This window comes from Neofelis nebulosa, chromosome 3 (genome assembly GCF_028018385.1).
Source record: "Neofelis nebulosa isolate mNeoNeb1 chromosome 3, mNeoNeb1.pri, whole genome shotgun sequence".
NCBI classification, from domain to species: domain Eukaryota; kingdom Metazoa; phylum Chordata; class Mammalia; order Carnivora; family Felidae; genus Neofelis; species Neofelis nebulosa.
The window spans coordinates 100,272,690-100,299,005 of NC_080784.1; the positions used below are offsets into that span (position 1 = coordinate 100,272,690).

Sequence of the window (26,316 nt, forward strand, 5' to 3'; positions counted from 1 at the left end):
TCATTTTCATAAAAGTAACATCAGGCTTTGATGAGTATTTTGAAGATGAGGCATGACTACAGAAATTAGCTGACTCTCAGATATTTTTCATCACATGAACTTATGGAATAAGGACCCAGTGTCATGTGGAATATGTTTTGTCTTTGAATGACTACAGTCATTGCTTTAAAAGGAAACAATCTTTGGGCAAATCATTCTTCAAAGGAAATGTTGAAGTGTTTCCAGTTCTTCGGTCTTGATAGGGAGGGAGAATATCAGAATATTCTAAATATTATTGAAAAACACCTGAAGGAGCTACATATCAACATTGAAGAGAATCATGCCCTGCTTTTCAACACAAGTGAATGACTGGGAGAGGGACGTCTTATCTAAATCTTCTGTTCAATCAGACAGTGAACTTTAGCAAAGAGGAAGAACTTTGTGAGCTGAAGGGTCCTCATTCACTCGAGACGAGATTTGCTGATCTTTCCTAGATGAAGTCTGGATTTCTGTTCTGCCATTAGTATGAAAGCAGTAAACATTTTGCTGAAGTTTTCCGCAACTTGTATAGGTGAACAGGCTTTTTTATTTTCTTTTATTTTGTTTAGTAAGAATCATGAGCAAGGACAGAAATCATTTCATTTAACTTGAAAATGAAATCTGTGTGTGTTAACTCGAATTTGACCCCAATTGAGTACTTGTAGAGAAAAAGGAATTTCTTGTAGAGAAAAAGGAATAATTCATATTAATAAGTTTTAGTTCATTTTTATTTTTTTAGTTTCAAAAATAACTTTGAATTTATATATGCATCTATGAAAGGCTACACATGTCTATAATAATTTTGTACTGTTAAATTGCTACTTGAGCCCGAACATGTCCCTTAGTATAAAAATATTGATTGGCATATGACTTGTGTCAAATTTGCCACAGTCTATACATTTTAATTGAAGCTGCTTTGGTTTAGTTTTTGTAGTTCTGCTATTCAAAATGATAAAAAAAATGTTATAAATAAAATTAATTAAAATCAATTTATGATTTTTATATCAATTTATTCTCTTGAGTCTTTCAAAAAAATTAAATCCCATTTTGACTTACCATAGCCATTAACCAAAATGTGTTGTTTGCCTTATGCATTTATAAAATTTATGAAAAAGAAAGAAGTTAATAAAAAAATAACTATAAGTGCCTTGTGGGGGATGTTCTTGAAAAATTGACTAAAACCCACTTATTTAATATAAAAAATAGTCCAAAAGATACCATGTAACATATGTCATGTACCACAATAATCTTGTGGAGTAGAAATTTATAATATGACAATTAGGCCTATTTGGATGAGAAAAATGGATTTAAAATAGAAAATTTGTTTGAAAAACAAAAATTAAGAAAAAAAAAACCCTGAAGATATTTTTACCAGCATTTTTGACTTTCATTGGAATTGATGTCCACGGTGGGAATAGAGAATCATATAAATAAAGTATGCCAATAAACTGGCCAAAATAAACAGATTCACAGAAAAAAAAATTCCCTTCACTATTATTATTGGGTTATAATCTCTATAATTTATTGATCACACTAATGTATATAGGCATTATAATTTTGTGCAAGGGCTAAAAATATTTAAATGGTTCCTTCAGGGTAAAAATATTAAAGGAAGCTGATATCCAATATGTAATATTTATTCTGAGCTTTAGTCATCTATGATTTTTTTCAATTAAAAATATTACTAACTGAGAAGGTAAAGCTCATGAATACATAATCAATATAGATAAATATATTACAGTAGAGTTATTTTTTAATGTTGCATAGTATATACCCTCTTGCTATATAAGAAATAAATTGTATTTTATTTTTTAAGTGTATTTATTTTATTTTTGAGAGAGAGAGAGAGCACATGTGGGAGGAGCAGAGAAAGAGGGAGAAAGAGAATTTCAAGCAGACTTCTTGTTGTCACCACAGAGCTTGGCGTGGGGCTCAAACCCACGAACTGTGGATCATGACCTGATCTGAAACCAAAAGTTGGACGCTGAATTTACTGAGCCACCCACAGGCCCCAGAAATGGATTTTAAACAATTTTACATGGAAGACTAGTTAGCATTTCATAAGTCTATAATTTCTGAATGAGAAGGGGATCTATAACCTGTTGTAACAAAGATGAAAAGCTTCCAGAATCTCTTGTGTTAAAAATACACAATCAAACAAGTAAACAAATAGTACTTCAAAGTGTGAAATTCGCCTCAAAACAAATAAGACCACATATGTTATTTTTGATCCATGAAATTAGAGGAAGAAATGCCAGTAGACACAGAAATCATGTTTGAAAGACAAATATTGCCTAAGATTTCACAAGGATTAAAAATAAAAACAAAAATAAGAAAGACCAGACAGGAAAGGGAGTGGGTTGTCTGAAATGGCACAGCTGTCTCCAGAGAAGTTGCAAGTTTTTCATTATCACACAGTCTTTAACAGCCAAAATGTGCATCTCAACATGAAAATCACACAGCCCTCTAAATACAGGATGGGAAGCAATTTCTCACTCCAAAACTGCCTTTGAAAAGCTACCTATTAAACAATTTGAGTTCTAGAAATAGAGAATGTGTGTTTGTTGTTGGCTCAGGCTCTGCTTTATTTCTCCAAGGTCAGACTTTAAAAAAAAAAAAAAAAAAAGGATAAAAGGGACACTGAGGTGACTCAGTTAAGCATCGTACTCTTGATTTTGGCTCAGGTCACAGTCTCAGGTTTCGTGAGTTTGAGCCCCACATCAGGCTCTCTGCTGTCAGCAACAGAACCTGCTTCAGATCCTCTGTCCCCCGTTCTCTCTCCACCCCTCTCTGGCTCATGCTGTCTCTCTGTCTTCCTCTCTCTCTCTCTCAAAAATAAACAAACATTTAACAAATAAAATTTTTAAAAGGCATTAAAATCAACATTACAGCCATGGAACTTGAAAATCTGTTACTATAAGAAAGTAGTATGCATGAAAGAGAATCCTCATGTATAAATCCATATTAATTCTATTAAAATATGTACATAATTACATGGAACATAATTTTACAAGTTGTTTTAGAACCTATTTTATCTTTGTCTGGTAATTAATTCTTTGGAAGTACTACAGTCAGAGTTTTTTCCTCAATAAGAAAAGCTTCATCCATACATACTTACCACCTTTTCATTCTCATGGTTCCAGGTGACTATAAAAATCACATATGGCTGGTATCGTAGGATTAGAATATAAAGGGATAGATACAATTTCCTTAGCCACATGGCTAATGAAAACTCCTTCCTCAAAATGAAATTATACTCCTCTTCCTCCAGTCTTAAAGTATTTACTTGTTCAGTTGGTGTGAGTATCAACCACTAAAAGGCAAACGGGAGTGGAGGCAAACGGGAGTGGAAAAGTGAGAAATTTTGAAGAGAAAGAATAAAGGAAAAAGAAGAAATAAAAAATGGAGGGGAATATTTGCCTCCATTGTGACAAATGTCAACTAACAAGACTCTTTCCTTTAGGATTACTAACAACTACTCTTCATTTTTATTTTAGATGCTGTTTATTACTTGCATCCTGGTAACATGGTAATCCTAAAACTTCAAGAAATATTCTCCAAAATGCTGAATATGTCTGGAATTAGTGAGTAAAACCAAATGTTATAAATGTGTAGCTCATTGTCATATAATTTGCGTAATAGTGAAGATCAAATCTGATGACATGTATCCACATACCATTAAAATCTGCTATGATTAGCTTAATTATTACAGTTTTAGTATCATTTCATGCCTATGGCACTATAAAGATGACCATAACATATAAATATACTCTATTCATTTGAATGCCCTAATCAGAATAATGAAAACAACCCAAACTCAGTAGATTTACAGTGGGGGATAGGAGAGAATACTAAAAACTCTCAAGCAATAATGATGCATCTTAGTTTTTGAACATTTTATTAAGATACAATTTATGTACCATAATATTCACCCACTTAGCTGAACAATTCTATGGCTTTTATGTATATTTACAGAGCTGCACACCATAACCATAATCTAATATTAAAACATTTTATTTATAACACAAAGAAATCTCATAACCATTTAGCTGCTGCCCCATTTCTACCCCTACAGAAACCCCAGGAAAGGACTAATATACTCTCTGTCTTTATAGATTTGTCTATTCTGGACATAGGATCATATAATAGATAGTTTCCCATCAGCTGCTTCCACTTAGCATTGTTTTTGGAGGTTTATCTATGTTGTAGACTGTATGTGCACTGTATTTTTTATTACTATATTCTTTATTATTATTATTAATATTATAAATTATTACTAAACATCCTTCCCTATCTATTTATGTGGATTATTTTCACTTTTTTAGCTATTATGCATAATCCTGAATAACAGTTACCTTGAAGAATGAAACAATAGTAAATTGATAAATAGACATATGCTGGCCATCCTGGAACAGAAGCTTGTTTCCCAAGAAAACTGTTACAAAGACACAAATCAAGGTTATATTAAGATATAGTTGAACTTTCTCTTGATATGATCCAGTTTCTCCTTTTATAAAGCATATGGACATAATGTTATTTGTCAAAGTCTTTATTTGTTACCAATTATTTGGTGTTACACTGGACATCTGAGAATTTAACTTTTAGGCTAGAATCTAATATTTTTCTGAATCCTTGATTCTATTAATAGTGTCAAAGTATAATTTTCAAAAGTTAAAGACGTTAAACTCATACAAATATAAAACCTGTGTGTGTCAAAGTTGTACTTTACTCATGAATGAGGGAACAATAAAATAGTAAAAGTGGTTCTAAGGGCATTTTAGAAACATAATTTATAGGCATTAGAAAAAGAAGAATGTTAGAATTAGGATTCTGTCAGACACTAAGCTAAGGGCAATAAAATCATAACCTTGGGGATTGTTACTTTTTTTCCACGACAAAAATCTTTAGGTTAACAAAACAAATCTGTTATCTTGACTTTAATCAGCATGTAAATAAAAAGTCAAACACTGGTAAATTTTCCTGTAGAATAAAATAATCCATGAAAATGCCACTGTAGGACATTAAAAAAACATCCTGACACATTTTCCACCCTTATCTATTTTCTGACTTTTGGAAAAATTTTCTTAATAACACTGCTACAGGAAGTTGGTAGATGTAGCTAATGTGAAAAACTTTGTTATTACTGAAAATATTTTTCATCTTTGTGTTGTATGTGTTTTGGTAATCACTGAAAGAGTAATATTGGGGCACCTGGGTGGCTAAGTTGGTTAAGTGACCAACTCTTGATTTCTGCTCAGGTCATGATCTCACTGTTCCTGGGATAGAAACCCACATCTGGATCCACCCTGGGTGTTGAGCCTGCTTAAGATTCTCTCATTCTCTCTCTCTCTCTCTCTCTCTCTCTCTCTCTCTCTCTCTCTCCCTCATCCCCCCGACCACCCGTTTTCACACATGCTTATATGCTTACACACGCTCTCACTCTCTCTCTCAAAAAAAAAAAAAAGAGTAATACCATATTACCTTGAGGAAAGCACAATTTTATTTGCTAAGTTTCCATGACTTTTTTATTTTCTAACTTTGTGTGTTTGAAAATGTTCCTTTTAATAGTTAAATTTAGTTAATATAATAGAAGGTTTGTCTTATCTATAGCTAAGCAACAAATCTTAGCATAAAAACAAACACATGAAACTATTGAATAAATTGGACCATGGCATGGGAAAACCTCTCTATATGTTTTAATTGATCTCTCCATTATCCAGGGCATTATTAAAGACCTATCCTATCATGTCTATTTAACAAGAGAATCAGACAAAATTAATAACCTGTGAAAGTAAAATGCCAAGCATTTATTAAATCAAGGTACTATGTGTGGTTACTTTTATATTCCTGCCCTGAAGAATGATATAAAAAATTATAGGAAATTTTAAGATGTACACCTAAAGAGTTATTGATTTGGAAAGTACAACTGACAAATTATAGTTTGTAAGTCATATGGAGTCACATAAAAATCACATGGCATGAGCTACAGTCTCCTGTATGGAGGCACACTTCTCCACACAGGCTATGCTCTAATACTAACAGAAATTCCAAATACTGGCCTTGATCCATTCTCCACTTATCCTGAAATTAACAATAATGCAAGCAATAATGGTGATATCCATTGATTTAGCTAGTTTCTGCTCTTTTTTATTTTTTTAATGTTTATTTATACTTAAGAGAGAAAGAGAGTGAGAGTGAAGAGGGGAGGGGCAGAGAGAAAGAGAGAGAGAGAGACAGAATCTGAAGCAGGCTCCAGTCTCTGAGCTGTTAGCACAGAGCCCAACCTGGGGCTCAAACTCATGAACTGTGAGATTATGACCTGAGCTGAAGTTAGATGCTCAACCAGTTGAGCCACTCAGGTGCCTGGCTAGTTTTCTTTTCTTGAATTGACAGGCTTACCCAACTATATTTAGCAGAGGAAGTAAACTTACTCTTTAGACTCCTCAGCTATTCTGACAACTTCATTCATTTGACTACAAACCTTTTTTAAGTAAACTTGAACAAAAAGCCAATTCCTCATGAAAAGAACTACAAAAGAAAGTCTTGGAGCAACACATGTAACCTACTCTTCTAGCAGCCAGACAAATAGACACATCCCAATTAGTCCCCAAGGAAATTAGACATTACTTATATATGGGGGTGCTGATGTACCATCCAGAATAGACAGTAGGAGCCTGTGCTTAAACTGATATGTTATTTAATGAAAAATCATATATTTAATATGGAGACACACTGTGTCAGAGAATTAAATAGAAGCTATAATTTTATTACCTTACTTTTTCCCCCTTTTTACAGTGGTTTTAGGGAATTATAATTTCCTCAATTCATTTTTTCACCCAAAGTAATAGATTTATATTAAAAATGAAAAAAAAAAGGTGTGAAAGGTTATATTTTTCTCCCTTTGGTACCACCATTTTGTAGCTACTGAGGGACTATAGAAGAGGGTGGCTACTACTGTTTCATTAAACCAGGATCTCTGTGAAGTTCAGCTGCAGAACATGTGTTCTACTTTTCTTTTGAAAATGTGCTCCATTAAAACCACATTCTTTTGCCAGTCCAAATTCATGAAAGTCTACATGTCTCTGTTTGAATTATCCAAATTCTGCCTGTGAGGCAAAGGATGTAAAGTAAAAATGACGAAGCCACAACACAACAGTCTTGAAAGTTGCCAGTTGTTGTATGGCTGATTGAGATTCAGCAACTGCACCAGTTGAGAAAAGAGCCAAGACAGGTGATAGTGACCAGTATACAGCTGTGTGGAGCCAACACTCATAGGCTGGTGCCTGTTAAAGGCTTGAAAGAGCCTTCCAGTAATTTTATTGGCCTCAAAACTGGAAGTGGCATCTTGTATTCTTCAGTAGAATCCGGAATTGAGGCCTGATGAAGGACTTATTACAAATAAATAATGATATAATATAAAGAATAATATCATACAATTATAATATAATAATAAATAAAATAATTTGTCCCTATCACAGGTAATCTTTCTAATCCCCCAGAACAAATGGGAAGAGAAATAACTATCATGTCTAATCAGAAATCACTTGCAATTTCAAACAACTATTTATCAGGACCTCTTGAAATAAGACATTCTAATCCTGGAAATTTACAAAAGATGCAATGAGAGAGCATCTACACTACTTTCTGATAGAAAAATTACACAGGTAGAGTAAAATTGAGTACTTTTTCAGTGGTATAAAATATGTTTGGTCAAGGGTCTGTGGTAGCGGTGGTGGAAAGATGTGGCAGGAAATGAAAGGGAAAAGGTAGATTGCTACCAGATCACAGGATTTTTGCTTTCCTGAAAATTTTGGAATTATTTCTGGGAAGTCAGAAGGATTTTTGAAAAGGGGAAATTACATGATCTAAACTATATTTCAGGAACATAACTGTTGTGCAAGGAAGAATAAACCACTAGCAATATTTCAGTCAAATGGGCACTCTTTCTCGTAAGCAGCATTGCAAATCGCTAAGGCAGTTCAGCTCGACTACTGAAAATAAGGAAAGCATTAAAAAGTTGTGGGTAGGTCCCATCTGAAGAGGGGATTAAACTATCAAAGGAAAACAAAAGGTTGTAAAAGCTTTGATCTAAAGAATGATTTTAGATCATTCTCACAATGTCCCAGAGATCAATTAATGCAATTCCCCAAGAAAACTCAGAACAGACCTGGCAATCTCCCGGGAGTTTTGGAACTTTCACCCTTTGGAGTTTCGGAACCAGCCAGATTAGAATCTATACCTGTGCATATGGACATCTGTGATGCCAAAGTCATCTTTACCATACATTTTCACATTCTACAAGCTTAACAACTAGTAAAAATATAAAGTTTAAAGACAATACCTCTTCAAAGTCGCATTTAATTGTTAAACATTTATGTAAGCTGGGAATTGAGTAGGCCACCTGGCAATTTTACAAGGTGAAAAAATGCTTTACTCAAAATGACAGTTTTTGCTTCTATTTCCCTGGTGTGAGAGTTCACTAATTATTTGCCACTGTAAGTAAGTTTCACAGTGTTAAGAAACTGTTTGAATTTCAGATTATTATTGTTCATGTTGGACATTCAGAATCATCCCTGAAGTATTTGTAATTTCAAACACATTTGTTATACCAGTGTGAAACAATGTTTATTCATGGCACTGTATGTATTAGTTAGGTAATCTTTAATTTTAGATGAAAAAAGCAAAAAAAAAAAAAAAAAAGCATATAAAAGTGCACTTTAGAAGCCAAGTGGACAATGACTTGAAAAGAAGTTAATTTCAAAGATTTCAAGTAAACTAACAGTTACAAAAATGTCAGAAATACTAACTGAACCAGAGTGACAACACTTTTGTTCTAAAAGTAGAATGTTTAAACCAAGGCTGATCCTTAGATGGCACAATTTGAAAAAATAAGTTAACAAGACACAAAATGGATTTCTAATACTATTAAAATTGCTCTAAATTCTAGCTATGAAAGTTAGAAACAGGATGGTAATAAACGTTGGATCGTTCAAGTTGTCCCAGTGTAATTAACAGTTTTTGCTTTCACTGTCAAAGGCATCCCAGTTTGAATAATAAACTATATGAACACCTGAGTCATAACACATCCCTGAAAATTATCTTAATTATCCAGGAAGAGAAATGTAATTGAAGAAATAGGCTTATCAAAACTGATTTTCAGTAGAAGCGGAAATTTTAAAAATATATGTATTTCATTAAAACCTGACCAAAAAACCCAACATATACATGCAACCATAATTTGGTATTTCTTTATTTACAAATAAGTACATTCAGTGTTATAAAACTACTTTAAGGATCACTTAGCTACCTCTTACAAGTTTAATATGCTGAAATCAGCACATTTTTCATTAGCTATGTGTTGTCTGATATTGTAATTTTGCACCAGTTTTCTTTTGAGTAGGCTTTGTATGTTCCATGGCTTTTCATCTTCCCCCCACAATCTCTTTCTATAAATTAAAAGACTAAACAGAATACCCTTGAAGTATTCAGATAGATTTTTATTTCAGTAATCTACTATTCTCTGTATATCTATGGATTAATCATCTATAATTTTTATATTTATTTATATATTTGTACTTAGTACTATGATTTTTTTTCAGTTTCATCTACCATTTTTTCCATCGTTGTGCCTTCTATTGCATTGAGAAAGTTTCCACATTTACTTCCTTCAGATAATTTTGAAATAACAGACTTGATTTTTATCATATTCTGAGTATTGTTTTAAACATAACATAATTAGTGTCACCTAACAAATGTGCATTACTGTAGCACGTTTACCTACTTCTAAAATTCCCTGTCCTCACATTCATCTATTTACATGGTATAAAGCCTTGAGTTTAAACCTTTTTTAGCCAAACTCAAAAATAATAATTTTAATATTTAACAGTTAGTTGTATTTACTACTATTTAATCAATTACTTTGATCAACTTCCCTACATTTCTTTCATACCATAACTGGATTTTACTTTTTCCTTCTAAAATAAATTATTTTAAAGTCATAGTGTGTTTTTTAAGCTTCAAAATCTTTATGTAGTCTAAAACTAGTCTTATTTTGCTTTCACCTTGAATGATATGGTATGTCCACTAAATATTAAACTTTAACTTGACTATGATTTACCTTCAGTACTCTGAAGATGTCACCATCGGTGGTACAAAGTGTGCTGTATGTTTCCATCATGAATTTTGCAATTTACTCTTTTATCTTTATGTTTCAGTTTCAATCTGTTGTGACCAGATATAAGGTTATATATATATATATATATATATATATATATATATATATATATTTTTTTTTTTTTTTTTTTTCTTACAACTTGCATTGAATTTTGTATCTGGGAAATTTTATCAATTCTGAAAACATCTTGGTGATTCTTCAAATATTGACTGTTATTTTTATTCATTTGAATCGCTTTTATATCTCTGGTGGGGATTCTGAAACAATGCATCATGTTACATATATAAAAATTTCTTTATGCTGGTTTGGAGTTGACTTTCTTATATGTAGGTCACACAAGGCTGATACTGACTATATTTAGAATTTTCCTTTCAGTAAACAATTTTTATGGAAAACATTTCTAATTTAGTAATTTATTCTTTCACATATTTACCATTCTTATTTATGACTGCTTATTTTTGTTTCATGCATTTATTTGTGTTGAGTACATCACTTTTTTTGAGCATCCCGACGTTAATTATTTCAAATTCTCAGACTGATTATAACATTGATTTCTCCTGGAGTGAATGTGTATTTGGTTGTTTAATTTGATACCCTATCATTTATTATTTAATTGCTTGAATGATCTAATAATGCAGATTGTAAGTACATCTGCATTTTGAACTGTAAGTACTTTGGTAGGAAAGTTTTAGGGATTTTGATTTTGTTTTGTTGTTATTGGTATGTATGCATGTATATGCATTTGCTTGCTTTTCTTTGATTTTTTATTTTATTATTTTTTCCCCTCTTCAGCAATCCTGTTGTTTTGAAGTTGCTTCCTTCTAATCCAGATAAGATGCAGTTATTAAAATAGAGTTTGACAATTTCTATTTTTATAAATACTTCCAGCCTATCAGAGATCCAATCACAGAGTCAGATGACAACTTGGCTCAGTAGTAGGTTGAAAGTTGTGGTTTTTGTCCCTATTTCCTTAGGTCAGGAGCTTTATAATGCTGCTGTGGTATCATAATGCCATATCCCAAGCAGCAAGTCAACAGCCATTTTTTTTCAGCCCCCTTTCACAATAGAGGGGAAGGGGATCTATTTCTTCCCAGTCCCAAGCTTTAACCCCGAGAGCGAACAGGGAGAACCAAGTCACAGAGGGCAATCTTAGTACTTTTCTTTTCAGGAGCCCCACCTCCTTGCTTCCACTCCCATCTTCCAATTGTTCAGCCGGCCAGTGGCATACACCATAACAACTTTGCAATTCTGGGGACTCACTTCCCATGTATGAACATATTTATCATGTCATTGGATCTCAGCTACTATATATCAATACATGGTATATATGTCCAATACTTGTGTGAACATATATATTTGGTAGTTTTGGATTAATGGGTCTGTTTAAAACTCATTGCATCTTTTGGGGCACCTAGCTGGCTCAGTCAGAAGAGCATGTGACTGTTGATCTCAGGGCTGTACATTGGAGCCCCGCATTGAGTGTAGAGATTACTTAAAAATAAAATCTTAAAAAAAAGCGAAAAACAAAAAAACAACTCATTGTATCTTTTGACCAGTAGTTCATATTTTCAGTGAGAGAATTAGTGAAAAACTTACTTATGATTTCTATAATATCTCCATGATAAACTAAAGCCCACTCACACTGTAAAAGCTGAGAGATCTGTTTTATCATTTTTTAAATATCTTTATTATTATACATATGAAATAACAACTAAAAAGTAGAAAAACTTAAACATTTATAAAATAATATAAAATGTTATTAAGCCCTTTTGATCAAAGGATATTTTGAAGGTATTCAAAAGTTCTAGCTTTTAATTCAGTACTGAATTCTTCAAAATTTTAAGATGTTACTAGACTTGACCTCTATTTTGGGATCTTTAAATAATGGATTAGAAGTATCTTATAGTTGTTCTATCATGTCTAATTCTAAGAGAAACTATCCCATAACTAACACTTATGGAGGGCTTATTTTGTCCCAGGCTTTGTTGTATGCATTTTACAAATATTGACTTGATTAGTCGTCACACTTCCTATGAGGTAATTACTATTTCTGAGTGTTCAGAAAAGCTTAAGGCACAGAGAGATAGTTACTTAATGATAGCATAGTATGTAATAAATGATGCAGTCAGAATCTGACTCTTGGCAGTCTGACTCCAGAAGAAGATTCTATGTAGTTTTGCTCATTTGACTTTCAAAGTAGACATCATTAGTTACCACATGATAATGACTGACTTCTTGTCTTTGTCTGGTTATGAATGAGCTGTTTGACTTCTGCATTTTTTCCCTCCCCAAATGGCCTTTCTCCATTATCAAATGAAGATGCCTAGCTATACAACTGATTTGTAGACCTTTGAAGATATCTGCTTTTGTATTTGACATGGTGTATTTTAATGATATATAGCCTTAAACATACTGGCTACAGATGACTCAGTGTAAAAAAATGCATAATAAATTTTAATTCCTGATATATGTTGTAGAACAATATCTACACATGAAAACCAGCCAACTATATTTCTGGTATAATTCTGACTATAGATTACTGTAAACAAACAGATTCTAAATTGTGACAAAGAGTACATTAGTACACTGTATTTGACATTGAGGGTTTTTTTAAGTTTATTTCTTTATTTTGAGAGAGAGAGAGAGAGAGAGTGAGAGAATCCCAAGCAGGCTCTGCACTGCCAGCGTAGATCCTGATGCGGACCCACAAACCATGAGATCATGACCTGAGCCCAAATCAAGAGTCAGTCGCTTAACTGACTGAGCCACCCAGGTGCCCAAACATTGAGGATTTAAAAGCCAAAGTGAAATTATTACCAACACATTCATTACCAAAGTTAAAAAAAAAAAAAAAAAAAAAAAAAAAAACAAGAATCAACAAAACCAACTTAATCTTTGGAGCCCAGTAGATGTGGCCCAATATAAGTGGTTTTATTCCTCTGCTATAACAAGGAAAAATAAAAAAAAAAAAAGTTCCTACTATTTTGCCATATCGTTTAAATTTCACATTTCCATTTACTGTCCTCATTAATGTCTATGTGGAGAGCATTCATGATTTCATTTTACTTTGAGCAGCTTTGCTTCCTTTGCTCTCACCGGACTTTAGTCAGACCACCCTTTCATTAAATAGTTCAGTAATTAATCCACTTATTAGTTACAGACTCTTAGAGTAAATGTATATAGAAGCAATATTGTTTAGGAAAGGGAAATATTGTGTAAATTGAAACAAGGGGCTTCCTAATTTAAATGAAACAAATAAGTGTGTGTGCGTGTGTGTGTGTGGACGTGTGTGTGTGTGTGTGTGTGTGTGTGTGTGTGTATACACAGTCAGGACCTTAACTTGAGAACACGTGATATTGAAAAATGTATTTATGTGTCTTTTGTTTTGAACTCAAAATGAATTTTTCCTTAAAACAATATGATTAGATTTCTAGGTTAGCCTAATATAGACTTCCTGTATTATAGAAACATATAATCTGACTGATGAATTTTAGGATTTGAGAACCACGAGGAAGGAAGATGGGGAAAGTAGAGTCAAGTGCAATACAAGTCAAAATATTGTGACAGGTGAACCTTTCCTTTAGGCTGACATCATTTCTGTATGACTTCCTGTCTCTGGTGTACATCTCCTCACGTGCATAGAAGTAGGTCCATTGAATGTGGAAACCGTTGTAGCTCTAAATGAGGGATAATGAGTAAATATCCATTCCTTAATTTGCAAAGGGATAAAGATCATAGACTCTGGAACCTGATTTCTGGGGCCCAAATTTTGTTTTTTTCCCCAGTAAGTTTTGTGACCTTAAGCAATTTACTCACTCACCCTCTGTCTTAGTTTACTTATTTGTAAATAGTACCACTAACTAGCTAATAACTAGCTCATATAGTCTCTATGAAAATAGACTGGGTCATGTATTTAAAACTTTTGGAACAATGACTGACAAAACACAAGTGGTATGGAATTTTAGCTATTAGTATTAATATTGTTATTATTATTAATAAAAAAGACAAACATGTATTAGAGTGTCAATTTTGTGTTAAACACTGTAACAGAGGATAAACATGTAAGATAAATAAGAACAGTTCCTGCACCAAAGAGTTTCAGGTGAGAGAAAACAGAGATTGGCTCATTTTAAAGATGACAAAATAAGAATACCAGGAGAAAATTTTATGGAAAGATATTTAAAGAAGGTGTGAATGTTTCAATTCAAAAGTACCTGTGTCGAAGACAAACGTGACTATCCAGACATTGAAGGCGTGAGCAATTGCAAGCAACCAAAGATTAAAAAATCAATTTAGATATTGAGAGATGCACACAGAAGGTGGCATTTAAGATTTTTTTTTTTTAAGTTTATTTTTGAGAGAGAAAGGCAGAGCATGAGTGTGGGGAGCTGGGTGGTGCAGAAAGAGAGGGAGACACAGAATCCAAACCAGGCTCCAGACTCCAAGATATCAGCAAAGAGCCCAATGCGGGTCTTGAACTCACAAACCTTGAGATCATGACCTGAGCCAAAGTGGGACACTTAATCAACTAAGCCACACAGGCGCCCCAGAAGATGGCATTTTAAATGTTAAGCAACAGGTATTAGGATCGCAGTTCGAGGGAAAGGAGTCCAAGCACCAAAAGTAAAACAAGAAGCAAGCGTTAAGAAACCAGAAAACTGAGAGAAGCAAACCCCTCTTGGAGCAACTAGAAGCCAACGTGGCAAGACTAACCAGATGAATTATTGAGCTACTTTCTCTAGACGTGAATCATTCTCTATGACGAGGGACATGCCTAGTCTCAGAATCTGGGAGTATAGTGTAGAAGTGGGAGAGTTTAGAGAAAATTCACAACTGACATAAGAACACTTGGCCCAAAACTAACAGGTATACAATCTTCCTGAACAATACATTGTCTATTTACAACATATAATTGTACTAAAACATTTTTTAGTCTCTAAACAGAGAAAGAACAAGTGAGGAAAAGAGTTTTAAAGTGTTGTATAAGCCACACATATATTACTTAATTATCATATGACCATGGCCACAAACCTAAATATATTGGAAAACTGCAATACGGGACTGAAATATTAGGATGTGCCAATATATTGTAGGTCCTCACTGTACTGCTTCAATGCTACACTAGGTTCAAGACATTCTCAAGCCTCTTCATTCCTCTAAAATGCTTGAAGTATAGCAGGAAATTAGTCAATGTGAATTGATGAATAACATGGGGACTGGCCAAATTAAATCACATTAGTCTGGGAAAGATTGTCAACACCTGACTCCTTGTAAAGCTATTTGCATTTTCCAAAGAAGAGCTTGCTGATCCCAAATTAATGTCTAAATGGTAGAATTTCAAGTAATGTGGCAAGTTTTACATGAAAAAAGAAAAAGTGAAAAAATAAAATGGAACAATTATGCATGGGAGCTTAAACAAGAGATTTGGCACTTTTCCAGTTTGACAGTTCCTTTGTTTCTTCCAAACTTGAGCACAAATGTTCTTTCAGAACTCCGTGATTTATTTTGGCTTGTATCTCATTTCATAGCCATTCTTACGCTATTTACAGGAGTGGGGATGGAGGTAATTGGTCAAGGGCAGCTTTATACGTATGGGTAAAAATCGCTTTACATATTAGGGTGCCTGGGTGGCTCAGTCAATTGGGTGTGGGACTCTTGATTTCAGCTCAGGGGTCATGATTCCAAGGTCGTGGGATGGAGCCCCGATGGAGCCCTGCATCCAGCTCCATGCTGAACGTGGAGCCTGCCTAGGATTCTCTCTATCGGCCCCTCTCCCCGACCTGTGCATGTGTACACACACATACACACTCTAAGTAAGTAAATAAATAAATAAATAAATTGCTTTACATATTGGAAGTGAGAGCTTATTTGTATTAAGAGAAATATTGGAAATATTAGATATGAAATAATAACAAAATTAATCTACAGCATGGCAGTTCTGATCTAAATATTTGGCTCATTTAATAATAGACATAGTTTACCAAACTGATCAGCATTTTTTCTCCAGATAAATTTAAGCAATGAAAGATCTTTCACCTGAAATGTTATTTCCCTGGAACTTATATCTTCTTAAATGCTCTAAAGGTAAGACATCTAACATAGTTAATATGTAACGAATATGTTGCAGTTCAGGAGTATGTCAACACTATACACTTTTAAAACACCTTAATTAGGTTTTTAAACTCTTCAGCCTATATTCTATGTGTAAGATGCTAATTGTTAAATGATACATTCTAGAATTCCCTCAACTAGGTGATTTCTAGAATTTTAGATTGGGTTTATTGGCAAAATAGGGATCAACATGAGATTTTTTATTTTTTTCATTGTTTAATCTGTACAGAGAGTCAAAAAAAAAACCCTACCAATTAATAATTAATTTTATTTTATTTTTGAAAAAAATTTTTAACATTTACTTATTTTTGAGAGACAGAAAGAGACAGCATGATCAGGGGAGGGGCGGAGAGAGAGAGGGGGAGACCAGAATCTGAAGCAGGTTTCAGGCTTCGAGATGTAGCACAGAGCCCAACGCGGAGCTTGACCCCATGAACCGTGAGATCATTATCTGAGCTGAGGTCAGATGCCTAACCAACTGAGCCACCTGGGCGCTCCATAACTAATTTTATTTTAAAAATATAAGTAATTTTTCAACAAAAGAAATTAAAATCCCATAAAGTATAGTAATTACAAAAATCATTGCTTTTTCTAATATAATGGATATTGCCCTATAATAAACTCACTTAATATAAAAATTCATTCTGTTTTAATAGCATTGCAGACAACACATGGGAACAACATTCCTCTTCCACTGAAAGCAATGAAAAAATTAATGTGATTCTAGTTAATTTTAGTTCTATCCCTACACAAATAATCTGGTATAGACCTTGTTAATAAAATAAAATGTATCTTTGGATCACTGAAATAAATTTTTGAAATATACATTTTTTTTAGCAAGGGAGATGTTATTTCTGAGGAGCTATTTGCATGGCACTTTTATCGTTAAAATGATTTATAATTGCTTATTTAAATTATTCTGGTGCCATTAACTATCATCTTTGGTGCTACATACAAAAACAAAACTGAGGGGCGCCTGGGTGGCGCAGTCGGTTAAGCGTCCGACTTCAGCCAGGTCATGATCTCGCGGTCCGTGAGTTCGAGCCCCGCGTCAGGCTCTGGGCTGATGGCTCGGAGCCTGGAGCCTGTTTCCGATTCTGTGTCTCTCTCTCTCTCTGCCCCTCCCCCGTTCATGCTCTGTCTCTCTCTGTCCCCAAAAAAAAAAAAAAAAAAAAAAACATTGAAAAAAAAATTAAAAAAAAAAAACAAAACAAAACTGAGATATATCTGAAAAATATGTACTTTTCCACTTTATTAGTATCTGTAAAACACATTATCATACATTTATTATTAACTCATTAGAAAGAATTCTAAACATAGAGTTATGATTTTACTCTAGATATTTACAGTATGCATATTATAGCACTAGTAATATAAAATATAAAGTAACTAGGGATATTAGCATGGAAAAATATACAGCTATATATGCCTTATGTGTAAAAGTAAGCCAAAAATAACTTTTATTATGTGATAAACAATTTCATGTTTACACTAGATATATACCATCCCTTCTAGTGAGTCATTTGGATCAACTTCTTGAGACATTTAAGAATTTCAAAAGATGGATAATTAGTGGAAAGAACACAGTTATTCAAAGGAGAGGTAATGTTGAATAAATGTCTTAATCTAAGGAAGCTTTAAGTGACCTCGAGCAAAAATGTAGTTAGCCTGGTCAAAGTGAAAGGTAGAAAAGATAGGTAACAAGGGAACAAAGGTGTCACTGGAAATAGCACAGAAAATTCACCAGAGAGGAGAATTAAGTGGAGAGAAGGTTGAAATGTTCAAATGAGAAATGAATAGTATTTGACCTAATCCTATCTTTATAGATTGGAGAGTGTATTATGTTTCTTGGAGATTCCACAAAAAAATTACCACATACCTGGTGACTTATACAAACAGAAATTTATTCCCTCACAGTTCTAGAGGCTAGATGTCTACAGGGCCACACTCCCACCCAAAGGTCTAGGAGAAAATTATTTCTTTCCTTTCTCAGCTCCAGGAGGCTCCATCAGCTGGTAGTAAGGAGCATTACTTAAATATCTCCACCTCATCTTCACCCAGGCTTCTTGTGTCCTCTGTGTATTCTTTTCTGTCTCTTATAAGGACTCTTTAGATTTAGGACCTATCCTAATTCAGCATGCTCTCATCTCTATTCATTCCTTAATTCCATCTACAAAGACTACATGTAAGTAGTCACATTCTGAGATTCCAGTGGACATGAATTGAGGGATGGAGAATGACACTATTCAACCCACTATAGAAAATAAAGAACTTTTTGTTAGCTTATGAAAAAGAATGGTTAAAAGAAAGTAGAAATATTGAGCACAGCATAGTCACAAATGTAACGTAAGTCTTGGTAATGCCAATATACAGAATGACATTTGTTATGAGGACCTGAGACATATGTATCAAGTAGCAGTGAAAGTATCAGTCATCAGGAAAGAATGATGAATAATATTGGTCAGTGTATCCTCAGTTACAGGTGGTAGAATTGAACACATGTACTGTTCCTGTCCCTCATGATCCCTATAAAATGACAGAAAAGATGTAAAAATACACAAAATAAGATAGATAACAATATGGTACCCTGTAATATATGCAGCAAAAGATACCAATGAGGAGCAAGTTAATTCATGCCTCAAAATCACAGAAAATATGTGAATGGGAGCTAGAAATGACAGATCATAAGATGAGGTGTGGGACTGGAAACAAGCAATAGATAATGTCTAAATTAAATCAAATAGAAATAAAAGCATATTATTTAGAAGTCAGAAATCACATACCAGAAGAAACAGCAAAGTATTAAGGGCAGATGGTGCAAAGACGAGGAAGGTTTCAGCAGAATACTGCTGATTTTCATTTTATACCTGTCAGTATACTTAATTTTTAAACTAGAATTATGAATAATGTTCATAAAGACTTAAATGTCATTAAAAGCAAATACAAAATAGCGATGAATAACTGCATACATTCAACGTTAACTTGAGACAGGCACAATGCTTAGCACTTTATCTGTTCTAATTCATTTGGCATTTACAACAATCGTCAGAGGTAGATGACATTATTTTTGTCTCAATTTTATACATGAGGAAACAAGATAATTTGCACAGATCACACAGTTCTTAAGTGATAAAGATGGGATTCAAACCTAGGGCTTTCTGCTTCCAAATGCTCTTAATTGCTAGACCATAGAATACTGTGAACTGAAACCTTTGAAGACACTGAACTCAGAGGTTGTGATTGGGGTATATGGCAAAGCAATCCTCTGGGAGCATCCTATTAACACTAGGTTAGAAGGGAAGGAGGCTATGTCAAAATGCCCAACAGGATGTTCCCAGTTAAGAAACAATAAAGATGGAGAAATTTTAAGCCATAGATCATTATGCTATAAAATTTAAGTGTATCTTATATATTGAATATAAGATTCTAAAATACCCAATCATCATTGTCTTAGAAAAGAGAAAGTGTGACTAATAAATATTCTTCCTGTTTCTTCCTAAGTGTGACCTAATAGGGGATCCTTAGTATTTTCCAGTTTTCACTGGGCAGCCCCACTTTATGTTTCTTATGCTATAATTTTTACCAGTTTAATAAGTTGATGTCCCAGCATAATTCTTCATGCATCCTCATTCATTCTCAATAGTGTCATAATATATGATAAATTATATAGCTCCCTATATAATTTATGGAAGCTGCAATTGTTGGCACTTAAATATTGACAATTTTGGAATTCTAGAAGCAAGGCACTTGTTCTTCCGAATCATCTGTATAATGTAGAACTTCTACCTGTTCTGACAATCTTCTGGCTCTTTAATTTAAATGTTTGATAGAAAATGGGACTTAGGCAGCTCAATCACCTCTCCCTCTTTTTTTTTTTTTTTGGGTAGAGGGTTTAAATCTTGGGATCAGGCCAGGCATCTTCCTACTCCCCCTTCTGACTCCCAATCTAATTAGGTTTCAAACAGAGGAACACCTAGGTGTCTCTTAGCTTTAAATATTTAAATATACTCTTGGGTTTCCCAGCAATTTACACCCCAAACTTCAGCACAGACTTGTAAATCTCTAAACTGTGTGACATTCCACCCCCCTTCCCTTCCTGTGAGATTAGTGGCTCCTGTGGGGAAAGGGACACTTGTAAGTTCTAAGATTTACAAGAGTGCTGTGCTTTCTAAGGTGTAAATTGCGAGGAAACTCCAGAGTGCCATTAAACATTTAAACTTGGTAAGCATCATGCCCCTTTATCCTCTGGGGCAGCAGTTACTGAGAAAGAGCAAGGGGGAACAAACAGTTGGGTCTCCAAGTCTGTCACTAAAGTGTGAAACCAGTATTGGAGGCATCCTGGATTCAGTAGCAGAAGTACAAGCATAGCCTTAATGACTTGTTCTTTTAGTTGTCATGTTAAGAAGTTAACATGATCAATTATTTAACACATAACTGGCATGAGCCTAGTTTTTAAATGGTTGAAGCACATATATCATTTAAACAGTCCAGTTATTAAAAATGTGCTTAATGTCTATTCCCTCGCCATTAATTTCATCCATATTATTATAAGTACATGTAATAACTGAAACTTGAAGCAAATTTATAAATTGCTTCGCCTTAAACAATATATCTATAGATTGAAAATAGAGAGGACCATGGAGAGTGGCTTGCCAAAAGTCACAAAGGTAGCGAGCGCCAGTTGCATTAAATAAATAAATTTCATAAGGGAAGGTCTTTCTAATTTATTTTGACTTCTGGAGTAGAATACGTTCTCTGCACAAGATTTTCACAGCCATCCAAGAGAATGTTGAAAAGGCTGTGGCCAAAAATACTGTTCTTGACCCAAAGATATTCATATAAAGACCAAAATGCAGGTGTTATTGTCCCAGTGCCCATTTTGTGCTGTGAAGTTGGGCCCCAGGATTTTCTCTAGAAGTCATAGTTCTACTTGCCAAATTTATCACCTAAGACTCCCAGGTGCAAATATATACACACAGAGAAATAACCAATTTCAGCTGAAATGTTTCTTGCAGTTAAGTCAATGTTGTTGCCTTTGGCTCCTAAATCTCCATTTCTCCTTCACCTACTTTGAATGAGAAGGAGGTGACAAACGGTACTATTCCAAATGATGAAATCCTAACAACACAATTTCTCCATTCTGGAGAACTGGATAGAATGACTTTATTTTCAAATAATCATACCCCCCTTTTCTAGGCAGGATTACCAAGGCATAGGACAGAATTTACTGGAGGTTTGGAGTTTCAAATCCAGCAGCACTAGAAGTAAAGGGAAATGGAAAAACAGATGTAATTGTGAAACTTCTTGTTGCCAAAAGAAACATGAAACTACTGACATGTTCTCTCTCTTTCTTTTCTTCCTTTGTGTCTTGGTTTGCTCCAGGATCTCCTCATGTCAGCCCTGGGGTCTTCTAAGATCTTGGTTACCTTCATGTGCAAAGTGTGTGTGTTCCATATTAAACCCTTCTTTGTTCCCATATTGTCCCTTCCCATGCCTTAATCTCCAAACTATTACTACTTCTATTCGGAGCTTCCAATATTTATTTCAGTTTTCCTTCCTTCTTTTTTCCTTTTAGTTTAGTTGTTTATGCAACTTAATTTTTTTTTCTGTTTCATTGTTATTTTTAACTTTTACTTTCTTCTCTCCTGTTTATGCTTTTTGGAAACTGTTTGAAATAAATTTTAAAATATGTATTGTAGCCTTTCTAGTTTAATTTACTTTTCTACAGACTACCTCATCATTTTTTCCTTGCGTATCTTTCTTTCCATTTTCATTTTTCCAGATGTTTTGGAGGATGTTTGAGAACATGGAATTTGGAGTTGACTAGTGTGGTTCAAATCTCTTAGCATTCTCCAATTCTGTAATTTACTTAACCACCCTAAACCATATTTTCTTCATGTATTAAATTGAGATAATGATACTTGACAGTGCTGTTGCAAACATTAAGTATAATAATGTTTGAAACAGTTGATCAGAATAGTTGGCTTGTAGTACACACTCAATAAATATTATTGCTATAGTAATCTATAAGACAGAGGGAAAGGGAGTATATTTTTTATTTCCAAGGGAAAAGAGTGAAATTTGGGAAATGTTAACATTTAACTGGAGATGAAAAAGTCTTACAGTATACATGCAGTGTAATTTTACGAACACGCCTTGAAGGTGTGCTTGGAATATAACGTGCAAAAGGTATCACAGTGCTAAAATAAGAACTTGAGTTTGTAGACCCAGGAAAGTTTTTGTTCAAGTCACTATTCCCTCCCTTAATTTGTTATGCAGATGTAATCAGATTACTTAACTTTTTGATCCTCAATGTTACATATGTTAAATAGATAATAACACGTTATCTTGTGGGTTGTAAGGATTACACACAAGGCTTGCAAAGCTTCTGTCACGTTGTCTGATCTATTATATATATTATTGACTTGGGAGTGAGTTTGAAAAGTTTTCACTTGTATTAAGAAAAACGTACATATCCATACGAATTTCATTGAGCCAAAAGGACACATTTTCTTTCTATATGCATTGATATTGGTATTCCTTCCACACATTCTGTATAGAGGCAACTGAAATGAATGAGTCATACTCAAACTTGGAAGAACCGTTTAATATCTTTTTAAATCACGTTATTCAGTAAATGTTTCAAATTGGGCATAATCTAAGTGTATATACGTGGACAGTCAAAAAGTTATACAATGAATCACTTCTAGTGGTTCCTTCCTGTGGGTTTCTGGTTTATTTTCAAGAGAAATTTCTATGGAAGTGCCTGACAGGTAGGCTGAGCTTTCTGGATTTGTCAAGCAGATCACTGGTCTATAAGCCTATAGACAAAGTCTTAAGTGACACATTTTAAGACTAGTCAACACCTAAAGGATGAGCTATTGTCTTGGAGACATCTTAAAATCACATAGTAGCATGTAAACCATTGGACACTAAGTTGAACCACAAATTTTTGGTTTGTTTGTTCTTTTTTAAGTCAAAATTTGGCCTTCACATTTATGCTGAAAATGACTTCACACATGTCTTTTCTTGTACCAATATTTTACTGCCATAAGAAAAAATAAGTATTTCTGAAATGGGTGAATTAATATTTAAGATTTTGTGAAGTCATTCTAGTTCTGCTGATTTTGTATTAAAAGTATAATTAGATGATAAAATTGGCTTTATAGTGACAAATATTAAATATCAATCTTCTGTTTTTGTATGTACTGGGAATTCAAGGATGACATAAAGATTTTAAGGTTTTAATTTTGAAATGAGGTGAGCAATATTATCACTCTATGAAAAAGTAATCACATGCCGGCCCCTCTTCTAAAAGCATCAGTTATTTTGATTAATTAACCCTCAAAATATTTTAACTACCTACTGTGTCAAATTCCTATTATCCCCATTTTCACAAAAGAGGACACTGAGGCAAAAGAGTTGAAGTAATTTCCCCCATGATTACACAGATGAAAAGCAATATATGGGGATTCCAATCCAGTCAGTCTGGCTCCAGAATTCAAGATAATAATAATATAAATTTACACAGAGCATAATCCTTAAAATTAAGATGAAGATAGTTCCTTTTCATATACATTTAAGAAAAATAACATTTAATATAAATATAAATCTTGCACAGTTATATGCCTTTGAAATGAAAGAAACCTTAAAAGAAAATTGAAACAATATGCCTCCCAGGATTGATAAATTAATGCAACACATGATCTCTAGGTCTCTTAAGCCTAATTAGACAGTACCAATATCATTTATCTAGTATTAAAATCTCTAAGACTGCTAAGAAAGCTTGTTAGTGAGTGAGTCAGACAACCCAAGATCAGGAAGAAATGGTACCTCATTAGTTGGTACCAAGTAAGTTAACATACCTATTATTACTGCAGCAAGGCAATTATTCTTCTTGGTTAGAGAAATGCCCTTACCTAGAAAATTATTACTGATGTTTCAACCCATAGATGACTTAAAACCTCATTAGGTCATAGGCTGGTTTAGCAGCAGATATGAGAAGGTGAGATATGCTGGTTTGGAATTATGAAAGAAGACATTTTTTAAAAAAATAATAGCTACTATGCCAACTGACTTCTGAAGCTTAAGAAAGCCATGTCTCTCTTATTCTTTTACAATTTATTTAGGATTTGTGAACTATTTTATAAAAGTGTTTAATACTTCTACCTGACTGTCATCTATCTGGGCCTTAATTTTTTCTCCTCCCTTTAATGATTATTAATGAAAATCTCCTATAAAGGAAGTGAATTCTTTTCACTGACAAAATCTGATATAAATAAAAACATGACTGATGATAGAAGAGGTGTAGAGATAATTTTCATATATAGTTAATTCTCACCATACTTTCCTGATGATGAAATTTCCTCCTCCTTATTCCATGGAGGGCAGGATATTCCCACAGTCCTCTTCATTATGGCCCTTAAATTCATCCACTATTGTGTGCATATGATGCCTACATGTTGGAAGCACTTTCTGATATAAGAGATTTCTTCGTGGAGGATGAAAAGAGGTTATATCCTTCATTGTTTTCATCTTTATCCTGAGAAAATATGGAAGATATTTACCATGAGAAAGAGCAAAAAAGACTGACTCATGTTTCACAGATAAATATCTAGTTTCCTAAGCTATTATATTTTGCATGACTATATTTTTTACCCTCTGGAAGTATATCAGGATTTTATACTGCATGTTTTGGGAAGAAAGAGGGTTGGCACATTGTGCTGTGGAAGGAAGTAAATGTCTTTAACACTCACTGTGGGAAATCAAATAGCTGTGTCCTGAGTTAGGAGATTATAGGGGACACATTCCAAAGCAGAACACTGCTTTCTGGCCTTGCTGAAAACAGTGGGCTGTGTTTTGCTTATCTAGTTAATATATATCTAGCGGTTGAGTCCTGCCTGTGCTCATGAATTCCTTAGACCTTGTTATGTATGGAATGAATATCTTATCTTGTTTTCCACCCTGCTTTCTACATCTGCTCTATTGTAGTCTTGGGAATGCCTTAACTTGTTTCTCTGCACGCTTTCAATACACTCTTATTGGTACATAGGCCTCTGATGTACTGAGCATTATTTCCATAAATATATTCTTAATAAATATGGGAGCTTGAGAGCAGCTCGGGGAGACTTCCCTTAACCTTCCTCTCACCTCTCTTGACTTGCAGAGTCTTGAATAATCCTTTCTGCCACTCTCAGCTTTGCTGGGGAAAGCTGGAAGCCAAACCCACAGCTCACCATCCTGTAATATTGGATAGTTAATATGATAGATATAGATGGGGAATATGAGGAGACCTAGGCATACTTTATACTCTAAGGATGCTCATATTTAAAATATTTTCCTGACTTCCTTTGTCTCTGTGATAGCTGTGTAACACTGACTTTCATTCCTTCCCCTGCCCCCCAAACTAATACCTGCTAAAATAATGCCCACATCAACTAGGTAAAAAGTGTGTTTGGGGTGCCTGGGTGTCTGAGTTCGGCTCAGGTCATGATCTCACGGTTTGTGGGTTCAAGCCCCGCATCAGGCTCTGGGCTAACAGCTCAGAGCCTGGAGCCTGCTTCAATTTATGTGACTTCCTCTCTCTCTGCCCCTCCCCTGCTCTCTCTCTCTCTCTCAGAAATAAACATTAAAATTTTTTAACAAAAGACTGATTTTGTTTATACAAAATTATGTTTATACAAAATTTTTTATACAAAATTGTTGATAATTACATTTGAGTCTCTATAACAGTTTCTGGTATAAAAGACGCATAATAAAATTATTGTCAGTAAATGAAAATTCCTAGAGAAAAAACTAACAATATCATTTATCCTAACATATCTTACAATTAACAGACCACAGTACCAGAAATTTTTAGAAGTAGACCATCTTCTTACATTAGGTTCATTTTGTTTGTTTATTGCTATCTGTATATTATAAGAATATATCTATCCCATGTTATTGGAAGAGTGCAATTCATGAGTGAAATTCATTTTGACAAAAAACAAGAATATTGATTCATGTGAAACTAA

The 26,316-nt window shown here is 34.0% G+C and overlaps 1 long non-coding RNA gene across 1 annotated transcript in view; it reads left to right on the forward strand.

Annotated features, from left to right (window-relative positions):
* The first annotated feature begins 2,964 nt into the window (after positions 1-2,964).
* Positions 2,965-26,316, forward strand: part of LOC131506142 (uncharacterized) — a 74,561-nt gene continuing 51,209 nt past the window's right edge. Inside the window, exon 1 of the long non-coding RNA XR_009258753.1 lies at positions 2,965-3,602. This is a non-coding gene — a long non-coding RNA (uncharacterized LOC131506142). The remainder of the gene's footprint in view (positions 3,603-26,316) is intronic.